Source organism: Cottoperca gobio, chromosome 11 (assembly GCF_900634415.1).
Source record: "Cottoperca gobio chromosome 11, fCotGob3.1, whole genome shotgun sequence".
In the NCBI taxonomy this organism is placed as follows: Eukaryota; Metazoa; Chordata; class Actinopteri; order Perciformes; family Bovichtidae; genus Cottoperca; species Cottoperca gobio.
In genome coordinates, this window is record NC_041365.1 from 7,832,729 (window position 1) to 7,856,598 (window position 23,870).

The window sequence follows — 23,870 nt, forward strand, 5'->3', positions numbered from 1 at the left end:
ACTGAGGTGATTTATCAAAATGATTAAGCTGTAGGAAAACAGCTGTTGTGCTTCATGGCAGGTTTGGTTACTTTACACTTATTAAAATTTCCTTTTTTCTCATGAACGTCGTAGATCAAGGCTCTCTTTTGGCTATTTGTGGTAAGGGGGAAGCGGGGGAAAAAGCATATTTGACATGACAAAAAAAACAAAACAGGACAGACTGAACGTACTCAGAGGGAAACTTACAAATTAGCCTCCGCTGAGGATTCTGACATGCCTTCCCAAAATGAAAGGCCATGACAATTAGCATGAACCTCCCGTCCCGGCTCAGCCGTCTGCCAAGCCAAGCTGAACTTGAGGGGGAGCAGGCGTTTTTCTCACAGTTTTAACATTCTCTCTTTTCGTTTTAATTAACACCTCAGTTACTTGGGGTGTTTGGATTTCCTCAGAGGGAGCGTGCAGGAGCCTGTTTTTTCTCCTGGAATATCGTCACACCTGTTCAGTCAGCAGGTGTTCCAGTCATCTCTGCTGAGCAGGAAAAAAATAAATTTCCTAGAAATAAGAAGCATAGGAATCTGACACTGAAGTGATCAGAAATGATAGGAATACATTAAATGTAAATACGCTGTACAAATCTGTTTTAATTTGCCGATTTCTCCACCGTCTGAGCAGTTTGGTTTTGGCCTCATTCTTTTCCAAGCTGTTTTTATCCATATTTGTGCAATTTTTTTTTTCTCTCTGTCTAAAGCAGGCAACAAAACAAGTCAACACCATTGTCAGGTACATTAGCTATTCAGTTATTCTCTTTTTTCTTTCTCACAGAATGCTTGAGTGTCTGCATTTGAATACCGACCAGAACTGTCACACAGCTTTCAGGTGAGCGCAGAAGCAGAAATATACAACCCAATAACAGTCCTTGGCAGCTGCTGTATTTTTCTTTTGTTTTCCAAACTAGATATGAACACATATTTTCCAGTGTTACCTCTTGCACGGTATCATTTCACGTCAAAGGACTTGTATTGCGTTCATTAATCTAGCACACTTGACAGTTATTTGGTCCAAATTTGATTTGCGGCTGTTGGTTTTGATCGCGACCGGATTGGGAATGATTTGAAAGCATTACGGCCTCCCTTGAATACATAATGAATCTATTGCACCTTTACGGAATATTGCAGTGACAGGATTTGTGTGCTTTAATATTCTATCTACAGTCATATGCTGGGGAGGAGAGTTATGCAGATGTCAAAGCTTTTTCTTTCTTTCTTTATTCCTTCCTCTCTTTACTTTTTAATGTCAGAGTGTATTTTGTGTCATCTATGTATCTATCTATCCTTTTGTCTCTTGTCAGTGTTTCCCCCTCTATCTCCTTAATCCCGTAAAATGTCTCTCCCTGTTCGAGCACATCCTCCTCCCTCTCCCAATTAGACATATGAAATCATCTTCGGCGTATCAATTGGTGACTTTTACACCCATTAATTTGCCATAATTATTTAATTTCAGATTGATCCGACTGCGCCACCGCAGATGGTGTGCGTGCTTGAAGCTCCGTTCCCTCTGCTGATCAAAGAGAGTCATTTTAATTGGAGCCTTTTCAACGCTAATTGTTCTCTCTGTTGTAAATCAGTGTCTGTTAGTCTCCCCAGGTCTTTGTTAGCAAATTGTCTTGGCAGTTTTCTTGTTTCATCTTGGATTGAGTTTTATTGCGTTGCATAACTGTGTGATTGACTGTGATGATTGTGATGTGCAATTGGAGAATTTGAGGAATTCAATCTCACTACCTTTAAGTCATTTCAACACAAATGATGGCGTATTAGAGATATGTGCTGGTATATGGTACAATAATTGAAAGCTGTAATGATGGTTTTTGTGTGACCAATCTTCTAACTAAAGAAATATATCTCTTAAACTGGATCACAGCTAGGTTAAAAGACTGAACGCCAAGAAATAAATACATTTAGCAAAAACCTTTTTTTCAATTTGTCACTTGATGCTCCCCGAGACTCGGCAGTGCTTTGTAAGCTCTACAGCTTTAAGTCAGGGAGTAGCCATTGGCTTTTTGTCCACTGCTCCAGCCAACAAAAACAGCACCTGCCTTTGCATGTCCATCATCAGCCCATTAACTCATGTCTGGTGGAGCAGACTCTTTAAACTGACCAGAATGTGGCTGGCTCAAAGCCTCTTCTGTTGACGTATGGAGATAAATGGACTCTGGCCTGCATTGTCCTGCTAACACGCCCACATTCAGCTTCATTGGTCTTTGTGACAGGCCAACGGGGTAGATATGCAAACGAGATTCAGAGGAGGGGAACCCCCAAATATAAAAAATGTATCAACCATGCTGTAAGAGCTTTATGTTTTTCTATTTCGTTTTTCTATTAACCCCTAAAAACAAACGCATCAAAAAAGAAGTCTATGGTCCAAAAGGTGGCTGTTAAGCAGACACACACTATTCTTGTTTGTGTCTTGCATGAATGATTCCTGACCTGTGACCTTCCCTAAAGGCAGTGGGTGATGGCTTTTCGGGTTTGGGATTAGGTTGGGGGTTGGATGACCGCCGGGCCGAAGGCAGGAAGTGTAAGCCGATACACATCAGACCCTCATTTGGATCTGAAGCGACGGCTTTTCATGCATGACCGAAATAAGAGCTCTACACTTCATACACACTTGGTAAGGCCACGGTGCATAGATCATCAAAGCAGAAATGAATCCTGCAGTCTGACTTTTCGCCTGTAAAACACAAGTAAAAATCCATCACTTTCAGTACAGCTGTTCAACCATGCACTTGCCAGCTCCTCAGCCTGTGCTTTATGTGCATTCACTGCAAGTTCGCATGCACGTATGTATTGCCGTGAATAAGTATAGATGTGTTTGTGTGTGTACATGTGTCTGGGAATGTAAGAGACTTCTGAGCTCTAATGCGTTAGCAGGAGAGAGTGTTTTGTGGAAGTCCCAGTTGGCCAGTTGGTATTTCTGTTACTACGTGAGCCTAAATAAGTGAAATCTAATAGGCTTTCTCTCCCAGAGGAATATAGAGCAGGACTCAACAGATTAGGACCTGTTGACTGATGGCAGCTTAAACTATAGTGCCGTTATACTCCCAGCTTCTCTGGATAAGTGTTTCAAAAAGGATACCAGAGAAAGGGTGAAAGAAGAAGATAACGGTAGCAGTTGTAGTAGTTGGCTCGTCCACTTGATTTTTTTTGAGCGTCTTTACATTTCAAACCCCTGTTGATTGAATGTTTCTGTTTCTTCCTGGCTTTTGTCTCTTGATAATTCACTTTTTTGGCCAGACTTGTGGTATGGCTCAATGGATGTTGGTCTGCCGGTCTGTCCACCACTTTAGTCCGGACTAATTGAATAGATTGCCATTCATTGGTGTACATATATTCATAGTGCCCAGTGGATGACACTTTGGTGATCCCCTGACTTGAAAGGGACATTTTAGTTTTTTGGTAAAAGAAATCTCAACATCTACCAGATATCAGCTTTGTACAGACATTCATGATCCCCAGAGGATGAATCCTAATGACTTTGATAATCTCGTGCTATTTGTGGTATTGCTTCAATATTGAATGCAATGGAATTTAGAACAGACATTCATGTCCCCCCTCAGGATGAATTGTAATAACTTTGGAGATCTCTTTTCATTTAGCATCATTATCAGGTCAAAATTGTCATTTGTGTAATACTTTGGTTGTCTAAATACCAGCGAATCTAATGACATTCACATAAGCCTCAGCTGTACTTTGTGTTTGCCGCTAATTAGAATTACAGCACAGCTACTTATACAATTATATTAATTCTAGAAGGAAATCTTTTGAGTCAAAGTATAGAAATGCAAAGTGCCAGCAGAGTCCTGTTTTACCCCCTACAGTGGCCTAACTTCCATATATGGTCGGGCCTCTCTCTCACTTAAGCAGCATTCATCAATCCAGGACTGTTCTGTTGCTATAGAATGTGTAAGCACTGAGATATCGACCATCTGAGATGTAGAAACACTGTGTTCTGGCAGTGGAGTGACAGAGAAAAGATGAAGTAGATGGCGTGAGTGTGTGTGTGTGTGTCAGCGTTCACAAGTGTGTGTATGTGCATGTCTGTGCAGGATATTCCCCAGCCCACAGTCATTATCTTAGAACGGCGTGGACTGTATTTCTTTTTATTTTATCAGGCAGCAAATGCAGCATGTTTCATAGAGGCGTGTTACAGGAAACCACGAGTCAATGATCATGCCATACATGGAAACCAATTGACCTTCCTTGACTCTACATCAAAGGCTACATTGACTCTTGTAAATTATTTCACATATGGCCGAGCTTTCCTTTAACAGCCAACTGCAAAGACATAGATTTCCAACAGTCAGCACTGAATAAAGGACGATGGCGTAAGAGAGAGCCAATCATTTAAAATGTAAAAAAACAACCATATAAATTCTCCCACTATGTATGAAACTTAAAAGCACTGATTTTTAAGAATATGAAAGAAAAAAAACAAACCTAGCCTAATTTAAAGAGAGAGATAGAGTGAAGAAGGGATGATAGATAAACAAAAAGCTTCAGGGATTCAGTGGGGAAACTACAAGGACAGACTTTTTATCCCTGTTTTTGTGGCTGAAATCTCTCCTTAAATGGATTGGAGCAGAAACACCATGTTAAGAAGCTGGATTCTGTGTTTTGGCTTCAGCAAACGCCAAGATGTATGGATGAGGGGCCTTGCACAGGTGCCATGCCAATGCCCTAAATGGTTAAGTGCCCCAAGTGCCAGTTTGTCTGGCACCCAGACAACTGGCACAGTGAGGTGGTCCCCTGGATTACATTACTGTCAGTGAGAAAAAGTACAAACGCCTGACACACAGAGACCATTTCCATTCAAATGAATGGACATTTTGACAGTACGGACAGGAGAACTTGTGTTTTAATGGCCTTGATAAATCTAGCCGAGTCCCATTCTGCCACATTTAGGGCTGTCAAAATGCAAACAAAAGGGAGAAAATACAGAACTGTGTTCAAAAATGTTTAGTAAAAATAGCTGTGACAATTGTATTGTTGTATTCAGTGTCATTGTGTTGACTTAATATGTACAACTCCATCAAGGTTCTTATATCATGCAGATGTCATGTACATCATTTAATGAAATGCCATCATTTGAAGACTTTAATACAATTCTTGAACATGCAGAATGGAATATATATATATATACTGTAAAGTAAGATGAAAGGATAATTCAGCCTTTGTTTCAGCTTTTACATCACCGTGTTGCTGAGTCAAAAGACCCAATTTATCAAGTTCAATTTACCGATATGTCCAATTTATCCAGCCTTCTCTTTCAAATCAGGTTTCCAAAGGAGGGAATCATATTTCACTGACATGAAGAAAATCATTTTTTAAATGGTAAACAGATGGCCAGAAATTCCAATCCCTTACATTAATCTAAACCATAGGTCTTCAGCAGGGGGCCTGCAAGGGGGTCGCAAAATTGTTTGTAGATAAAGCTATAAAAAAATAATAAAAAAACATTAATGTTTTTTATTTTTTTACAATTAATTTTTTTGCTTTGCCATTCACATTCCCTCCTCCACTGTACTTCGCGAAGGGCGGCGACACACACATACAGTGGAGGAAAGGAGAGGGGTGGACTACAATCGTTGCACGAACTCCTTCAAGCCTCTTCTATACAATATATACAGTAGGGGGTCCCAGCGCCACGTTACACCAGTTTGGGGGTCCTTGGCCTGAAAAACGTTGAAGACCTAAACCAAAAGAGTAACAATCCTCTTACCTTAATGGCAAAAAAAAGCTTGTTGTTAATGTGATAACATAATACACACAACTCTATAGCTCCATTGCTCACACACACACACACACACACACAGTAGCTAACTGAGATTAACAGCAGCACTACGATAAAACCACATTCAGCTCGGAGGATCTCGTACATAAAGCTAAAGGAAAAATGGAAATATAACTTTAACTAACCAACTATAACTTTTTGTATGAGCTCGTTATATTTCAAGACATGGTTATGTTAAATTAGGGTGAATAGTGGTAAAGTGAATTCAATCTAGTTAAGAGATATCATAGTAGAACACAAACTTGAACGTGAATATCATTTCAAATCATTTACAAACTTAAATATCACATTATCTACTTCAACAACAAAAAAGGTTCATGCCAGAAACACATATTTGCACCGACATGCAATGGCAGTGGAACCACTGCTGCTACCAGTCTTTGGCTTTTTGGTTCAGCAATTCCTCTATCACGCAAGACTGCCAGTGTTTTAGGGCGGAATGCCAGGGACGGATGGTGTCCTTTTTTCACTGCTCAAGTGACTCCTACTGGTAGTGTGGGGCACCAAGTAGTTTGGAATCTAAACCTCTTCATGCCTTTTATCCTTCAGGTGAAGCTCCTCACTGACAGGTGTAAGGAAGCAACTGCCTTCTCCATGTGACACATGGCCGTCTACACCCTTAGCATACCAATGGAAGTTTACAGTGACAAGAACTGCAGTGCATGGGTGATTTGATGCTCCAAATTGGGGCAAAAAGGTTGCAGAGGCAATGATTCAAATGATCCTAGCAAGAAGATGAGAGGCAGGATTTATTTAGTTGTAATCACTACATGACACATAAAGAAGCAGTAAAAAAAAGTTAATTTCTTCTTGTTAGTCTAAATCAGAATGTATCAAAGAGACATATGTTTGGCAGGCATTTCACAGCCCTCATTAGCAGGACTACCTTAAATGAAGTGGAAGAGAAGTTTCTCTCTTCCGTGTCTTTGCTGTCAGAGAGAGGAAGAGGCTCACAGATGGCCAGTCGCGCATCATTAGGCCTACGAAGCCTGGACTGCTGGCTTAGCTAAACCGAGCAGTCCACTCCAGCCCACAGCTGGACCCTGGAGTGTGTGTGTGTGTGCGTGTGCAAATTTGTGTGTGTATAATCCACAGGTGCACAGGACTGCTCCGGACGGAAAAGAGAGCATTAGCTCGGGGCCATGGAGGCAGGGAGAGAGGCAGAGAAAAGGGGCCGGGCGAGGCTGTTTCAAATGCAAATGGCCTGCCCTGTTCCTCACAAAAACTTCCTCCAGTTGCACAGCTTGTAAAATATAGCACCCTATGGCTTCATTCAAAAGACACACTCACTAAGCAGGGACTGTAGAACCACATGGCCCCCTGAAACCGCTCTTTTTCAATGATTCTAGTCAATGAATACACTGTGGCATATTAGCTGAGCAGTTAAGGTTTATTTAATGCGTTACCCTTTGGGCTGTGTTGTAACAACGCATTATATAACGTCTTTCCTCTAGTGATTATTTTAGTATTTTGAAATTCTACTTAGACGCTGACAATTCCCTGTGTAAAAACAACTACAAAAAAAGTGGGAGATGAGAAAGAAAGCGAGTTTGCTTTTAGAGAATTGGAATTACCCTGATGGGATCTAGTGCAAAGCAAATGGCCATAATATATCATGTGCTTGCTGTGCCAAGAAGCCGGCGTGGAAAGAGATACAAAAAAGACCTTGTTTGTGTTCTGCAAAGCACGTCCACGTCTTTGATTAACTGTTTTTATCCATTAGAGTTTAAATGCGTAAAAATGAAAAACACTTAGACAGGTAACAAAATCCTGACTATGAGATATCACATCATGATTTCTAATTCTAGAGGATTTATAAACTTAGTCGCAGTAACCACCTCCTTGGCTGACATGTCATTTTTCACTGTGTGGATTAGAACATTTCCATACAGATGTGTTAATGTTACTTGTATTCAAATCAGGGACATACTTTAATTACACTTCTGAGAGAAAAATCTCTTCTTTTCTTTTCGCTAATGAGGCTCTAATCTATTCCCCACTTTGCAAACTTGCAAAAGAAACTTTGCCTGCAAACTTTCTAGGTTCAGATGTTGTATCATTACTCACACACTTGTGTGACTTCCCAACATTTAGCACTCAGTAGGAAGTCTGAGGAGTGTTTATACATCTGCTATGGCTATCATAGCAGACTGATGGCCAACAGGCTTTTTGAAAAGTGCCTTTGTTTTAGGACTCCCTCGACATGCCGCTCACTGATACATAAACTAAAGGGAAAATGTTATGCTAGGCATGACGGAGATACACTCAATGGCAGTCTCATACACAAATATGCACTTGCATACACACACACATACATACAAAACATATTTTGTTTGATGCGGCCTATGAGTTTCATCACATGATATGGTATCATAAAATATTATTGTTCTAAGGATTTCATTTTGACAAGGTTACATTTTTATGACTGACTCATGCATAAATATACATACAGTGTGTGTGTGTGTGTGTGTGTGTGTGTGTGTGTGTGTGTGTGTGTGTGTGTGTGTGTGTGTGTGTGTGTGTGTGTGTGGGTGTGTATGTTTGTATAGTCTATGAATGATGGCCTAGAGAACCCACTGAACTACTGAACTATTAACGATACGCTCACCCACACAGAAATACACCCTAAAGAAAGTCTTGTCTTACACACACATATACACGGGAGCCTTTAACAGCAGCGATATGACTGCCATGAGAGTTGATGCATTTTCCCAGCATGCACTGAGAGAGGACTCTGATGGAACAAACAGATGCTTTAAACCTATATCTATCTATCTGTATGGCTAAGCTGATACAACACAGGTCTCAGTATAAGATGGCATTGGGCTACTACTGTCGGAGAAAGTATCTTCCATATTTTAGATAAATTGAATGATGGTATGGTAATGACGTTGTCCTGAAATTAACATTACCGAGATTTATGCTTTACATTAAAGGCATTTGTCAAGGCATAAACTGTAAAATAGTCAGCAGTCGGGGTGTTTAAATGACAATTATATGCAAAGCATATACAGGTAAAAAAAAAAGAAAGAGTACTTTTTTTTGTGAGAGTGGGGGGAACTTAAAAGCCCTGTGAATTGTACGTAGGAGGAGTAGGAAGGCAGGAGGTCGGTGACTGTGAGTTATAGACTTGCATTTTAAGTCTCTGACAAGTGAAGAGGAGCAACTCTGCAGTCTGACTGAAGAGCAAGGGGCCTCATTATGTTAAGAGTGGCTTTAATATAGCATGCAGATACTGTAGGTCGGCAAAACGTTTCAAGCTCAGTGCTCTTCACGTTCGTTCCTGAACAGCCCTGTCTACATCTCTGCATGTGGTATTATAGCCACTCTTATGTCTATTATCTGCTCTATTTATCACTTCTGAAGCATCAATAGATAATTAAGACTTTTTGCATTCAAGGAATTTTATTCTACTGCATATTTTACAAAGTGCTTCCCTAGAATAAATAGATTAACTAAGTTAGGAATAGGTGAGTAACTGGTGTTTAGAGGTAGTATTTTAAATGACCTGGATTTAATTAGCAATGGCTTTGATCTTGATCACTCCAATTAGACACCTGCAGCAGACAACATACTGTATATTTGTCTTGCAACTGATCTGTCTTCATGTTTGACCTTTCCGGTACACCTATCTTTAATGAGGCCCTAATTAAGAGTCCCATTAGGATCAGAGAGCTTGCAATTAATAGGTCCTTAAATACAAAGATGTAGGTCTCTGGTGGCATCGTCACTGTGGGAGGCAAAATGTCAACATTAGTAATGGAAACTGTATCAGTGTCTTTGAGCAGCAGGCATTTTTCTCAGCAGAAACGTGTCATATTAGGAAAAGCACAGGTGATACTAATTATGGCTTCGTTTTGGAGCGTCTGGAAAGCCACGACAGTGTGATAGTGAGCCGGCACGCGCAATACTAGGACCCTGACACTGAAGCAGCTAAATGGAATTTATTTACACCTTCTACTGTAACTTCAAAGTATCTTCTGTGAAAAAGCCCCGTTTGAAAACTGAGAAGAACCCACTGGTGAAATTATAATTACATCAACTACATGGGTTTACACACCCAGTTAGATGTATGCCTTAAACAGATTAACTTAAACCTCCAACAGCTGATTTTGATTTATTTCTTACCACTACTGGGGGGGCAGCTGAAACACGTGTTCACAACTATAACTTAACATCACATTTTAAGTTGGTATGCCGAACTGGTTAGCAAACAAGTTATTTATACATCCAGCTGTTATGGAGCAACATTTTTTCATTTGGAGTCGTGTTTAAGTATAATATTCACCCTCTTTCAGTTCTGTTTGGTCTCTACCAACTCCGGAGGCTGCTAAATACTCCACTATGTTCATGAGAACTGTGTCTGTCTGCCATTTGGTGCTGAGCAGGTAGTGGGTTTTTTTTAGAGCTTTGAACAGCTGCCTGCTGTGGCTGAAAACGTTACCATCAGAGTGAACCAAAACAGTAAAGTTGCGGGCCAGACAGTTAAACAATGAGCTCAAACTCGCTGTAAAGCTCCGTAAAGTCGAGAAGTAGTAGCTGCATCGCCACTAGAAACACATTGCCGCTTTAAAACATTTTAGTTTTAGAATCATTATTTTTAAATTGTTGTTCAGATAGAACTGGGATAAAGACGAAGATCAAATCAAAGATATCTGGTGCTCTGTCTGGAGTGGTTATACCATGGGATAACTTTAACGTCATTATGTAGTAGTTTAAATATTTGAAAAGGTGAAAGGTAGGGGGAGGAAGGGAGTATGTGTGTATTGTGTCTGCACTAGCAGACCTTTCCTTAAGCCTGAATGCCTGAATACATCTCCGTATCTGATATTGACTTTTCTTGGGCTCACTGACCTCTCCCTGGATAAGCCACTGTATCCTTCTACCCAAACATCGGGTCAAACATTGACATTTTCTCCTTATGCATGACTAGAACAATCTGCACGGAAAAGTCCTCCTCCCAGGCCATACCGATCGAAAACAAAATAAGTTTTGTTCTACCCCCAATCATTAGCAGATAAAGCCCCTCTTTCTTGCCCTTTAATCAAACAGGCAATTGCTTGACATGGCTGGTTAGCTCCCCGATAGAGTGCTCATTGTGCCCGTGTTGAAGAGCTATAGAGGGCTTGTCTGCAAGCAAATCATGGGATCACTGGATGTGCATTCCTCCCTCCCCCATCCCTTCCTCTCTCGCTCCATCTCTCATCCCCATTGAAAATCACCATGTTGCGTATTTATCGCTAATTTGAGTTCAGGCCCAGTTTGGACAAAGTGAGAACACAAGAAAAGATCTACTGACTGTGGACATTCTTTTGAGGCTATCACTGTTTGCACACCTTCTTAGAGGTCAAACAAGGCTGATTTCTCTCCTTTTAAGGTAATGTCTTCCCATAAAGCCGTTTGTCTTTCAGCCTCTGGCTCAGGTACACGGCAAGGATCTCCCCACACACTTTTCCCCCCCAAACAGGGTCGAGAACAATAGGTTTAAAGGCGAAGGCCCTTCGTGCTTGCTGTCTAGTGTGCGATGAACCCTAAGGGGCCACTGCTCATGAGAATCGGTTTGTTTTTGTTTTTTCTCTTTTTTAAGGCTTCTCCGGAGGCAGATGTGCTCAGCTCAATTCAGACGCAGCTGCAGATGAAGAGGAAGAATATCGCGGGGGGGGGGGGGCAAAGCCTGGTGAGATGGAGGAAGAATGAAGGACCTAAGGGGAGGGAAGGCAGCTTGTGAAGGAAATAAGAAAAAGCAGATGAGAGAAACAATGAAAAGCAAGCTAGTGAGAGACATAAATAACAAAGATGTGAGATGGAGAACATATAGAGTCAAGTGAGGGAGCGTTGTAAGGTGAGAGAACAAAAGAGTTGGAATGTGTGAGAAGGAAAAAGATAAGCAGAGAGGGAGGGACGGAGATAAAGAGCGCTGTGATGGATCGAACTGCACACTTCTTTCCATGTTGCATGCGAGAGAAGAAGAGACGGTTGAGAAACAAGACATCGTGGTTTCCCTGATCTAAATATAAGTCTGCGGTCGGACCCACTAACTGCTGTGCGTCTTTATCAAATGTGATTTTTTTCTGCGCCTCATAAGAAGCCAAAATACCACACTTCCTTACAGACTATGAACACTTAGTGAAACCTTGTGTTTTACCGTACAATATCTATTCTTCACTTATTAACTCGGAGGTTTGTTTCAAATCCATTATGGCTTTATTAAGCTTGGCGAAAATAAAATAAAGAATTATATTATATTATTTGAATTTCATTATGTAGACAAAAAAACTCAAAGGATTTCTAGTGAGGGCAAACACAAACATTTGCATATTCTCATATCCTGCTCTAATCGTCATTTGTATGCTTTGTTGATTAAATGATCCTCCTCAAAGAATTCTTCATTGTTCTCTGTAAACAACATAGTAATAAAGCTAATGATGTATTATTTATTTTTGGGATGATGTGCTCTAAAGCTGATATGATTTGTAATATTTTCTTTGAGAAATCTCATTATTTTGCCATAAACATAACAAAAAGAGCCACATTTTTTAAACAGACAGCGGATTAAAAAGTCATGGTCGTGTGTGTGTGTGTGTGTGTGTGTGTGTGTGTGTGTGTGTCTTTGTGTTTTTCCCCCAAAACCCATAAATAGAAGGGGGAGGAACACAACTTCCTCGGCCTTATCAGCCCCATTGGTCAACAGAAACAGTCCAGCTAGTGTTTCCCCTCATAAATATCACAAATGTCATACTTACGCTGATACTTTGAAGTTACAACAGTTGCCAAAAGCAAGTTTTGAAAATAGAAGTGTAGATCCAGCTGTAACTGTCCCAACCCACATGCCAAACAAACAAGTGCATTTTAGAACATGTGCAGGTTTATCATAGTGGCATGGACGTGGAGTTTATCAACCCATCGTTCTCTTTATCTCATCTTCCTGTGTTTCTCCTTCGTCTCTTTTGACCTTTATCTCTCTCGTCACGTAGGGGAAACTTTCAAAAGCTCAGTGTGTGTGTGTGTGTGTGTGTGTGTGTGTGTGTGTGTGTGTGTGTGTGTGTGTGTGTGTGTGTGTGTGTGTGTGTGTGTGAGTGTGAGTGTAATGGGTAAAAGGTTTAAATGTTGCCGTTTCAAAATGCAGTGTCAGTGCAACCGTTGATATTAACATTTCCAGATGACTTGTCTCTGGATGTAGATAGAGAAGAGAGGAAATAATTGGTTTTCACTAGCATTTCTGTTTGATACTTGGTCATAACACTTACACACACAAACACACACACAATGTTATTCACCTGGAAAGCCACAACACTCTGTAAAGAAGTTACTAATATTCCACACATGTTTTCTTTTTCTAAAAGTGTGTAGCTGGGGAAGGGAAGGAGTGGAAGTGGCAATCCAAGCTTATTTAAGGGCAACCCCGTTTAAGAGAAAACATCTGTCATACAAGCAGCTTTTCATGAAGTTCAAGGGGAACTCAACTTTCCTCTCAAAACAGCAGTTTTTCTTTCTATCAAATACGATCAATTTCACTGTTTCAGATTATATAATTTATTCTTATTAACCACCTGGGAGATTCATGTTTTTTCCATAGTTTTGACTGTTAGGGATTTGTCAATAGTTTTGCACAAACATAATACACAATGAACTAACTCAACACATTTTTGCCTATAAATAAATTGCATCTGCAGGCTACAGCTTATGATGCACACGTACTTTGCACCGTCAAGTTGATTGACAGTTTCTACAATTCAAACTGCACTGCTGTTATTTCTTTCTCCAGTTGAAAAGAAAATGTGCTAAATTGCATCCTATAAAATGAGATTTATGAATATGTGAATACATGCTGTGTATACATAACAGCTGTTGCTGTCAAGCTGTGCTGATTATTTAATTGTTATGTACACTTCGGCTAAGATAACGCACCGACAAGGTAATTGAAATGTTATCCCAATCTTATCTGAGATGATTACTTAAACACTACATTTCTAATGCATGTTGAATTAGGCAATTACATGCGTTTAACGAGAGCCGGTGAGTGAGAGAGTGAGAGAGTGGGGGGGGGAAAGAATTAGCAGACAATGGAATGGGAATATTAAGTGTTTCAGCCAGTGAGTGTGGGGTCAAAGATCACAGAGCGCTTATAGGCATATTAGCCACTTGGTTATGATAAATTATGACTGTGTTGCTATGGCGATCAGTACACTCATAGCCTGCATCCAGCAGGGAGAAAAAAACAGGGCCTTAATGAAGCAGGGCAGAGAGATTAATGCAGTAGTGTAATGTCAATTCTCTTCTTGAATTTGGTTAGAAATGAATAAACAATTTTTACATAAAGTTTTTATTTCTGAACACAAGACGCAGTTATCCAGATCAAAATGTGTGTCGTTTTAACTAGACACTAAAGGAACATTATTAACTATTAATTTAATCATTTTGTAAAAAGAAATATCCTCATAGTTGTATCTGATGGGAACATTTGAGAATACATTTACTTGATTAGAAAACAATCAAGGAAACAAGGACTTGTTTCATCTTTTTTGAGTGTGTGTGTGTGTGTGTGTGCGTGTGCGTGTGTGTGTGTGTGTGTGTGTGTGTGTATGTGTGTGTATTTCTGTTTGCGAGTGGCTGTAAAAAATCTGGATTCCCCACTGCCTGCCATATTACTATGATTTGCCACTTACTAGACAATTAGACGCTAGCAGCTGGATGTTGATTTTTTTGGGAAGTGGTGAATGCTTGTCGCCATAGTCAAGTCACGTCCCCCATGAGCTCATTAAGGATGTGTGGAACGCCTGGCTGATTGGCTTAAAATACTGGTACTGGACAACCAGGTCTGTGCTGAGGAGGACAGACAGACAGACAGACAGACAGACAGACAGACAGACAGACAGACAGACAGACAGACAGAGAGACAGACAGACAGACAGACAGACAGACAGACAGACAGACAGACAAAAGAAGGAGGGAGGGAGACATGTTGGATGGATATAAAGTGAAACCAGTGAGGAGAAAGGGAAAGCAGACGTGACTTTGAACTTCCTGCTCTGCCCCTTAAGGGATCTTTTTAGCCGCTATCATGTTACCTCTGAACCTTTTTATGTTTACATACAGGCATGTACACGTACATGTGTACACCACCATGTCTGCACATGTAATGTTTGCTAATATCCACCCAACCCAACTGCACACACACACATACACACACACATACACACACACATATATGTCACATGCTTTATAATTAGCCGATTGAGCTCTAACTTCATTACGATGGGCGAGTCTTCTGCACACTAATCAATTTCCACCATCTAGTAACGGCTTAGTGCACAGCACTGGCTGTCAATGGCAGAATTAGTCACAATGCTGTAGGGACAAAGCACGTGGCCGGCCTGCTGCGGGAGGGAGGGAGGGAGTTTATAGTCTGATTAGAAAGTGCGATGCGTCCGGCCCATTTGCATGCAATCTGCGTCTTCAGCGTGTATCGGTACATGTGCGTGTGTGTGTGTGTGCGCTGCTTTGCATGCGCGTACCTGGCTGCTCTCCTTTAATAGCCACACATCCTGCTGCTGCCTGTTAAGACTGGCATTTTTACAATCTCGTTAGCTTTAACACTCCCTGATACAAGGAGGCCAAAAAGAGTCCAGCCATTTCCTCTGTCTACCTCCCCCTTCCCATCTCCTTTGTAGTTGACTTTTTTTTTACACATTTCTTTTAGCCATGCTAGTGGCCTGACTCTAGGGAAGGCTCTGTCCGTTTGTTGGTCCAGACAACATTTCAACAACTGGAAGTGAAAGGATTGCCTTGACATTTTCTACAGCAAATCATGGTCACCTAAGGATGAATCGTACAGACTTTGGTGATTCCTTCACCTCTAATGTAGTGCCACCAGCAGGTTGGTTGTTATGTTATCTATAGGAATGTCTCAACAACTATTGAATAGATGTTGTATTATCACGCTAACACGGTAAAATAAAGCCGTTACCTCATATGAACTCTGGATAATGTCTGGAGCCATAACAAAGACTTAGTACTCAGGAGCAGGCAGGGTAAGGTCCATGTGACGTCCGGTCCGAATGATTTGGACAATGTAATGTGTAAATCATTTCAGGGCTACAATAAATGTGTGAACGTGACTTAAGCGGTAAACATTATATCTTCAAAAAATCTGACTCGTTTTCTAATAAGGGACTCTTCTTTACCTTAATGTCAGGATGTTTCCTGTTGAAACACATTGTTGGGGCAGGATATAACAGTGAAGGATGAGTATAAGCTGTAAATCAATACGATATCAGTAAAGCAGTTCAATTTAAGCTCCTAGTGTAAGAATATATCCCATTTAAGTCCCCGTTTCACCTCGTCTCAAAGAGTTGTGTTTGGCAGGTTTAACCCTGGCTAGAAACACAGCAGGAGGTCCTGTGTGTGGATGGTCAGCCTTGTAGCCCTCGGGCTATCATGTCACTCACATACACATACAAATATGATGCACACGAGGGATCTTGGAGGGACTTGAGATGTTGAATGGAACAGAAGCAGAGCAACGATTGGACGTCCATTTGATTTATTTTAGCGTACTACATCACATATGTATGTGTGATGTTTTGTTGTGTAAGCGATGTAACTAAAGAAGGAGGAGGCTACCCCTACATAGACAAGAGAGTGAGGAGTTGGAAGATGGGACTAGGTAAAGCCTGAGACGAAAAGGGAACTGCACATGGGTTTATGTTACAAATTATAGGCCTCAAGTGTGGATTGCACATCTGAAGGAGGTGGGGGCAGTAATAGGAAGCCTTCTCCAGCCGTTTTACAGCACAGTCCAGCCACTGGGCCCCAACATCAACACCATCTCCATCCCAACACCCCAACTACCCCCTCACCGACGAGCTGCTCTGCCACTGGACAAAAGCTGCTGCAAGTCAAGCATGAAAGCAGGGGAGGGGGAGCCGAAAAGAAATTAGGGGTGTGTTGGAGAGAAAATAGCAGGGGGCATGAACTGCCAGCTGTTGTGTTCAACGCTGCACTTCTCCTGGAGTAAAACATGGCAAAAGATTTATCTTGGACTTGATCTCAAGCTCAACATTTACTACAGGTGTTGATCCATCCAACCACTGGCCATGTTCTTATTTGTGCATGTCCATCACAATAAAAACAGTTTCTATGCTATGAGCTTCATTAATATGGAACTGATGCTCTGAAGTGAAATATTGTCTTTTTTAGCTAGCATTCAGTGACTTCAGATTATAGAGCGGTGACCCTGGAGCTGCCTTGGAGATATTGTCACTTTCAAGGACAGATCAGCAGGATGGTGACATTTTGTCATTGTCATTTGAACCTGAGCCTTGAGAGAAAGTAAAGTGTTCCTCAAAAGCAGCCTTCAGCCTGAATGTAATCTGCCCTGGCATTATGTTGCCAAGTATTCTGTTTACTCAAAAGGAAGCTTTTTAATTAAGTCATCACAAAGTCGTTGGCATCATAAAAATGTTGCTTCGAGCAAGGGTGGGTCCTTAAAAACTTGTCGACACAATTGTTAAGGCCTGCCCTCTTTCTCACACTTTTTACTTGCGGTTTGCAGGAGAACGACTCCCAAACTGTCTGTTTGTTGGCTCATTAGGATGCGTTTTGGAATCCGGCAAATCTCAAACCCTTCCCCTCAAAAGTTCCAACTCTACTTATTATGTTTATGTATGATTATGTTTCACTGTTTCTGGGGTTTTTCCTGCACAATGACAGCATGTCTGATTACAATATGAGAGGGAGTGGGAAAGCAACAAGCCAAATCAGCCCCCTGAAGTGAAATGTATTGGCTGGGGAGATGTATTTTTCTGCCGTTCTCTTGTGCTGTAATCAAAGGGAGTGGCGCTCTGACTGCGACTCCCATCACCAGAGGCTAATGGCTAATCAAACAGGAGGGCTGCCAACTCGCAATGGCTTTCTCGAGCTGTCCTGCACTCTCTCATCCTCATCCTTTATTTAGTCAAGGGATCTAAGCTTCACAATTAACTGTCATGCTATTTCCAAATGGGATATGTTTTAATTGTCCCTATCATACGCTAATTAACAATATGATGTCTACAAAATACAAATGTCACAACTTCATCTTTCTGACCAGATAACGCTTCAAAAACACTAGATTGTTAACTTTCAACCTCTTTTTTAGCTCTTCTTTCCTCACCATATGTCATACTTCTCATATTCCACGATGCTCACGCTGCGCAGCTCAGGAGGTGCCACTTTTGCTCACCCTCTTTGTCTCCGGGCCTTTGTGAAGAGCCACAGATCAAGGGTCAAAGTTCAAAGGCTCTCTGACCCACGGATCTTTTGAAACGCCACATCCCATCAGTTCTCTGGAGCATTCTGAGGAGGATTCGTATGGTTAATCAAAAGGCTTTTCCCAAAAGGCTGTCCCAAACTAGGCACTGTCCCACCGTGAGCCCTTCCCAAGTCACAGTCAAGTCAACAAAGCAAATTAACTTCATGCCGCCATAACACTCTCTGGATTCATTTGTGGTATTATTTATAATTGTAATAATGTTGGTTGTGAAGAAACAAAATGACAGGAATCACTACCAATGACCACAAACGTTTTTTCCTATGGACAGACAGTAGCACTCACACGTGCTGGTGTTATTGGGAGATAATATCCTTTTCTATACGTATTTTGAATAGTGTGATATCACTAGAAATTGGATGGTGTGGAATTCAATGTAGCAGACAAGAAACAATAGAGGGTTTTTGATAGACTCGTGATACCACATGCAGTATGTGCTGCTTGTATGGCATTTATCAAAATGCAACCAAAGTGTTCACAATCTGGCTAATCTCAAACTTGTGGGAGTTATAGGTTAACAATTAGGGAGTGTTCTGTTGCTGGAACTCAGTTTGTGTCCCAGTAGCGAGACAGTCTGGATTCAAGACAAATTGGCTCTTACTGTCAAGTAGTTTGTATTTAAGGCCTTCCACCCAACAGATGCCTCTGTGGCAATATATTTTAATGGTCTAGCGTTGCTCCAGGCCATGGAGGTTGGATGAAAATGGAGAGAGTCTGGTGAAGACTATAGTTACATTTAGTGAGGGAAAAAGTCATTATTTAGTCATAAATAATAAAGTTTTAGCTGTTACAAATCTACAAAAACCCTAATTGTTAAAATATGTATGTATATATATATATATATCAAAAAAGAAGCTCATCATGTAACATGTTTCTGTGCCACCATATGACATTTTGTACGGATAAAGAACATTGCTCCGTATAGCCTGATGTGGCACTTGAATTGTTTTTCTCTTCTCTGATTCAGGTATTTGACAGAGTAGAAGTCTCTCTCTGTCTCTTTATGGCACACGCACATGCACACGCACACGCACACGCACACGCACACACACACACACACACACACACACACACACACACACACACACACACAGTGGGCCCCAGGCATGGCATGTGGGGCACAGTAATGTGGTGAACAAAGTTTCAGGACACTCCCCGCTGGTCTCAGTCTGCGGTGCCGACCGCCTGTCGGACAACCTCTGGCCGCCATCTGTATCCCATTAGAGCCACAAGAGGGCCGCGGTGCAGAAGGCATGAAAAAAATAAAAGAAATAATCCGCTGTTTTCCCCTCAATGTCATTCTGCATTATTTAATTACTGAACACACTCCATAAACTGCATGTTATTAACACAGTGGGAACACATAAAAGTATATTGGATAAAGCGACACCGAAGCTCAATCAGTCACTGGCTGGTTCAAACTTGGTATTCCGGCCAATGCTGCTCAATAATTTTCTGTAAATTCTCATTGGTTTGTTTGGGTAATTAGTGCATCTTTTTAATCTTAAAAGGGTATTAATTATTCATCTGCTACCTCAATAAGGTTTATTTATTCATACCATAAGTTAAGGAAGTATTGAATAGGGATATCTTGTTTCTAGACAACACATAGATCTACATGTGCTTTTTGCCAAAACGTGTTATTCAAAGCGCACTCACTGAAGCAATCAATTTCACAAAATACATTAACTACTTCCCTGAAGATTTTATTTATTTTATTTTGCCCAAAATAAATTCCACAGTACGTCTTTTTCCAATCAAAAGGAAAACATTAAATTCGCACAGTTATTTGCATTGTCAAAAATACTTTTCTCCTGTGCATGGAAACTCTATGCCAATAGCCAGACTGCAGAGGGGATTAGGGTTTTGAGGCCACACTGTATGACCTCAATCAGCGCTAAAGGGGACGTTCCCAAATAGCTAAAACTATCCAGATGATGACCTTTGACCTTAGCTTTGCGCCCACCATCCTCTGAGTGAAGTGGACGTTGCCTCAGGCTTTGGAAGACCAAACACCTCTATCATGGCCTGAGATTGGAAAGTGGATTAGATTTGGGGGCCAACCATACATACACAAACACAAATGCTGTCTATTTCCCTCTCTCACTTGTTTTCTTTCTCTCCCTACCCTCGCTCGATCCTCCATGCTTCTCCTGCCTAACAAGCAATAAAGCTTTTGTGGTTCACTGACTCCTGCAGGCTGCTCAATTGGGGAAGTTGCCTGTCTCCAACACTTTATGTTGTTTAGATTTGCAGAAAAATAAAACATAACCTGCCACCTGCCTGCTTATACTCTGAGAAGCGGGCCAAACACAACAATTAGCCAGCACAGAACTGCAATAAAATGCCATTATGGTGTGTCTGTGTGAGTGTGAGTGTTAGGGGAGAGACAGAGAGAAAACACACCACACACTTGAGATATGTAAGCGCATTTCCACTCCAAATGAATTCATAGCATGTGGGAAAACACAATGGCCTGACCTGAATAAATATTGGAAGGGCTGTGTTCCCGTCCAAAAATGGAAATCAGCCGATTGATTTCAGGATAGCAGCGCGCATATTTTCCAAAATGGCTTTTATCACTGCCACTGAAAGTCATATAAGTAAATCTAATGTCTCTGTAATGTAAATATAATGGCACTAATCCAAAAGGTGCAAGGCAGCTTGAAATCTCCTCAAGCAGGCGTGCACAGGCTCCTAAATATGTAATACCGGTAAATCAAATTAGAATACCACTGTCTGACCAGAACGGAAGCCAGCATGCAGCCCACATTGGAAGATAATTCAACAAGCACAGTTAGAGGAAAGCAGATTCATTTGCACCAGAATTATCCAGTAGATTGTTCCAGTGAACGTTTCCATTTTTCAGTGAATTATTGTCTCACTGCTGGCTTGGCAGCAGAGCGGCGCAGAGTATGTCACACCTCTTTTGTCAAACTGAACACATTTTTGTCATTTGCCTTGGCAGAAGAGGCCTAGTACATGACATTTCGTCCTCCTTGCCAACCCCTGTGGCAGGCAAATACAGTGGCTTCTCAGCAGCGGGGGCACGCTGCCTTTAATAGAGGCTGTCTGGTTCTGAGCGGAACAGTTGGCCCGGATTGGTTTAATACCCAGCATCAGCTTTTATGTGTGTGCTTTTGAGATTGTGTCTCCGATAGGTCTGGCCTGATAAAACGCTAGCAACATGTATCACGGCAGAGACGTCATCAATAAGCGATAAGAAAATTGTTCGATAGTTTCACTTTTACTTCAATTTTCTTCCTACAGTATTCATTATAGCATACTTATACTTATACTATAGCATCAACATAGCACTCAATTGCGACACTGTCCTCCAAAAAGGAAAGACAGCATCAGTTGTTTCAACAAGTGCCCTAAAACGACATATGTTGACATTTAATTTACAAAGCCCTCAAGGGGCCGTAGTAAATATGACAGGAGCAAAGGAGGAAGTCAAGTGACAAGGTTACAGAGTGACAAAGTCCAACTAGGAAGGAGAAGGGGATGGATCGGTCAACAAATGACTTTAAAATAGGAAATTGATGTTGGTTTTTGAAAGCATTATCGGCACGATTGTTCCATATCCTTAACCATGTTTGTCATTGTTATCGTGACGACGAAGTCTCTTTAATCCAAACCATTATGTTTCCTCAACCAAGTAGTTTTTGTGGCAAAACCTAACCAAGCATTAATAATAGTGTTGTCATATCATAAAACTGCATTGGTAACAGCTTCTCTGCGTCGTACTAGAGGGCGTGGATAAACAACAGATTTTGTCGTGTGATTTGGAAGAATTGTTGGGAGAACATTTAAACAATTTACGATGCGCTACCTAACATTATGTGGCTGCAGAAATGACAAACAATTCCTGATGGCTGATAAACTGAGGTTATTGTTAGCAACTAAAATACTCAGTTTAAATTAAGGGATGATGGTTATGGTTAAAAGGCAATCATCGACGGGCAGTGAAATCCAATCTCCTGCAAGAAAGTGAGAGGTGCTATATGCACCACACTGACTTCCACACCCTTTCTTCCCCCCCTGCTACAGCCTGCGTGCTTACTACAGATGTGAAACTGATTTTAGGTCAAATTTTTTAAATAACACATGATGAATGGACTGAAGCTGCATCACATTTGCTTTGTATTTTTTTTAGATCAATAGCTTGCCACGGTACCACAGGTGCAAAACTGGGTTGACGTTTTTTGCAGCTCATCTTTTCCGCTGCAGAGGTTTATAAGCAGCATTGAAAAGTTATGAAACTCAAACACACACAGACACACACAGACACACACTCTTCCTCAGGGCTGGTCATATGCTTCATGCTCTCTGTTCACTGGATGTCTTTTGTGGTGAACTCACCCTCGCTGCCCACGCACACTCCCACACACACAGTCATTCACACGTTTGCATACAGCCCCACATACACACTTCACAAATAGTTTGTCGTAACTGCATCCTTTTTGAGAGTGTTTTTGTGGAGCAGATGGGAGTTAATAGTGCTGCCAAGTTGAATGTCATTCAGAGAAATATGTCAGATTAAAATGTCACTTCAGAGCAGCTTCTAGAAACCACCAACGTGCAGCTGTGACAAGTGCTGTTTTCACATTCAGCAGATGTGTCAAAAGAAACATAAATATGGGTCTGAACTGCCGACCTAACACGGTGGACAATTATCGACCAAGTTCAATCATAAAAGAATCTCTTGTCATGATGTGAAACAAAAAAAGAACACAACATCATTTTTGCTGAGGCAAATACAAATGGACTTTGAGCTGAATAACAATTGCAGACAAACCAGTAAACCATTTTCTGCCTTCTGCATTTTGTATATGAACAATGTGAAAAGCATTTAGCTTATAATAATCAGATAATAATAATAATAATAATCAGAATGTGTGACCTTTGGACGGAGCCAGGCTAGCTGTTTCCCAATATGTTCAGTCTTTATGCTAGGCAAAGCTAACTGGCGGTACCCTTACGTTTAGCAAAAAGCTAAACTTCCCTTAATAAAAGGTCTGCTTACTGACTTTTGCCCAAACTGTCATCATGGTCTTCATCAGCGAATGTAGTTTGATCAGTTGTCATCACCCACCGAAATATACCATATACTGTATGTACAGTTATTTTCATGTGACTGAAATTCAATACTATTCTTTGCTATGGGTAACAACATCCACAAAGAAGATTGCACATATTGTTGTTAAAAGCTCCTACAAGAAGTGGAAAAGCTAGTAAGACGATCTTGAGTTAAGATTTATTTTGACAATTTGCCTTAAGTCAAGAATGACATTTCATCTTCAATCTAGTCGAAAATGTACTGCTTGGATTTTTAAGATGTTAATTGCTTTTAACTATGTTAATTATTCACTATTGTTTAAGGTCATTTGTTCCACAGCTGCCGGCTCTTTTATCTGCGTTTGTTGGTCACACACAGCTGGCAGTCAGCTGAGCTGTCACCACAGTGTCCTCATGTGCACTCAATGCTAAAGATACAAGAAACATTGTTGTCTTTGCCAATATCGTATAATTTCAATGCATGTGTGTGTCCTCTCCACAGACATGTTTGCTTCCCTCACTCTGTTCACTGTGGGCCTGCATCCCTCTGATACTTTAATTACATACAGGGGTGGAGTGTGGAAGCGAGTGGGGGTGTTTCCGGGGACTTGGTCGGCCCTTGAGTTTTAAAGTATAGTGTTAAACCGCAGGAATGCTCAGGCTCTTTGCG

The 23,870-nt window shown here is 41.0% G+C and overlaps 1 protein-coding gene across 1 annotated transcript in view; it reads right to left on the bottom strand.

Annotated features, from left to right (window-relative positions):
• jarid2b (jumonji and AT-rich interaction domain containing 2b) overlaps window positions 1-23,870 on the bottom strand; it is a 154,238-nt gene that overhangs the window by 129,591 nt on the left and 777 nt on the right.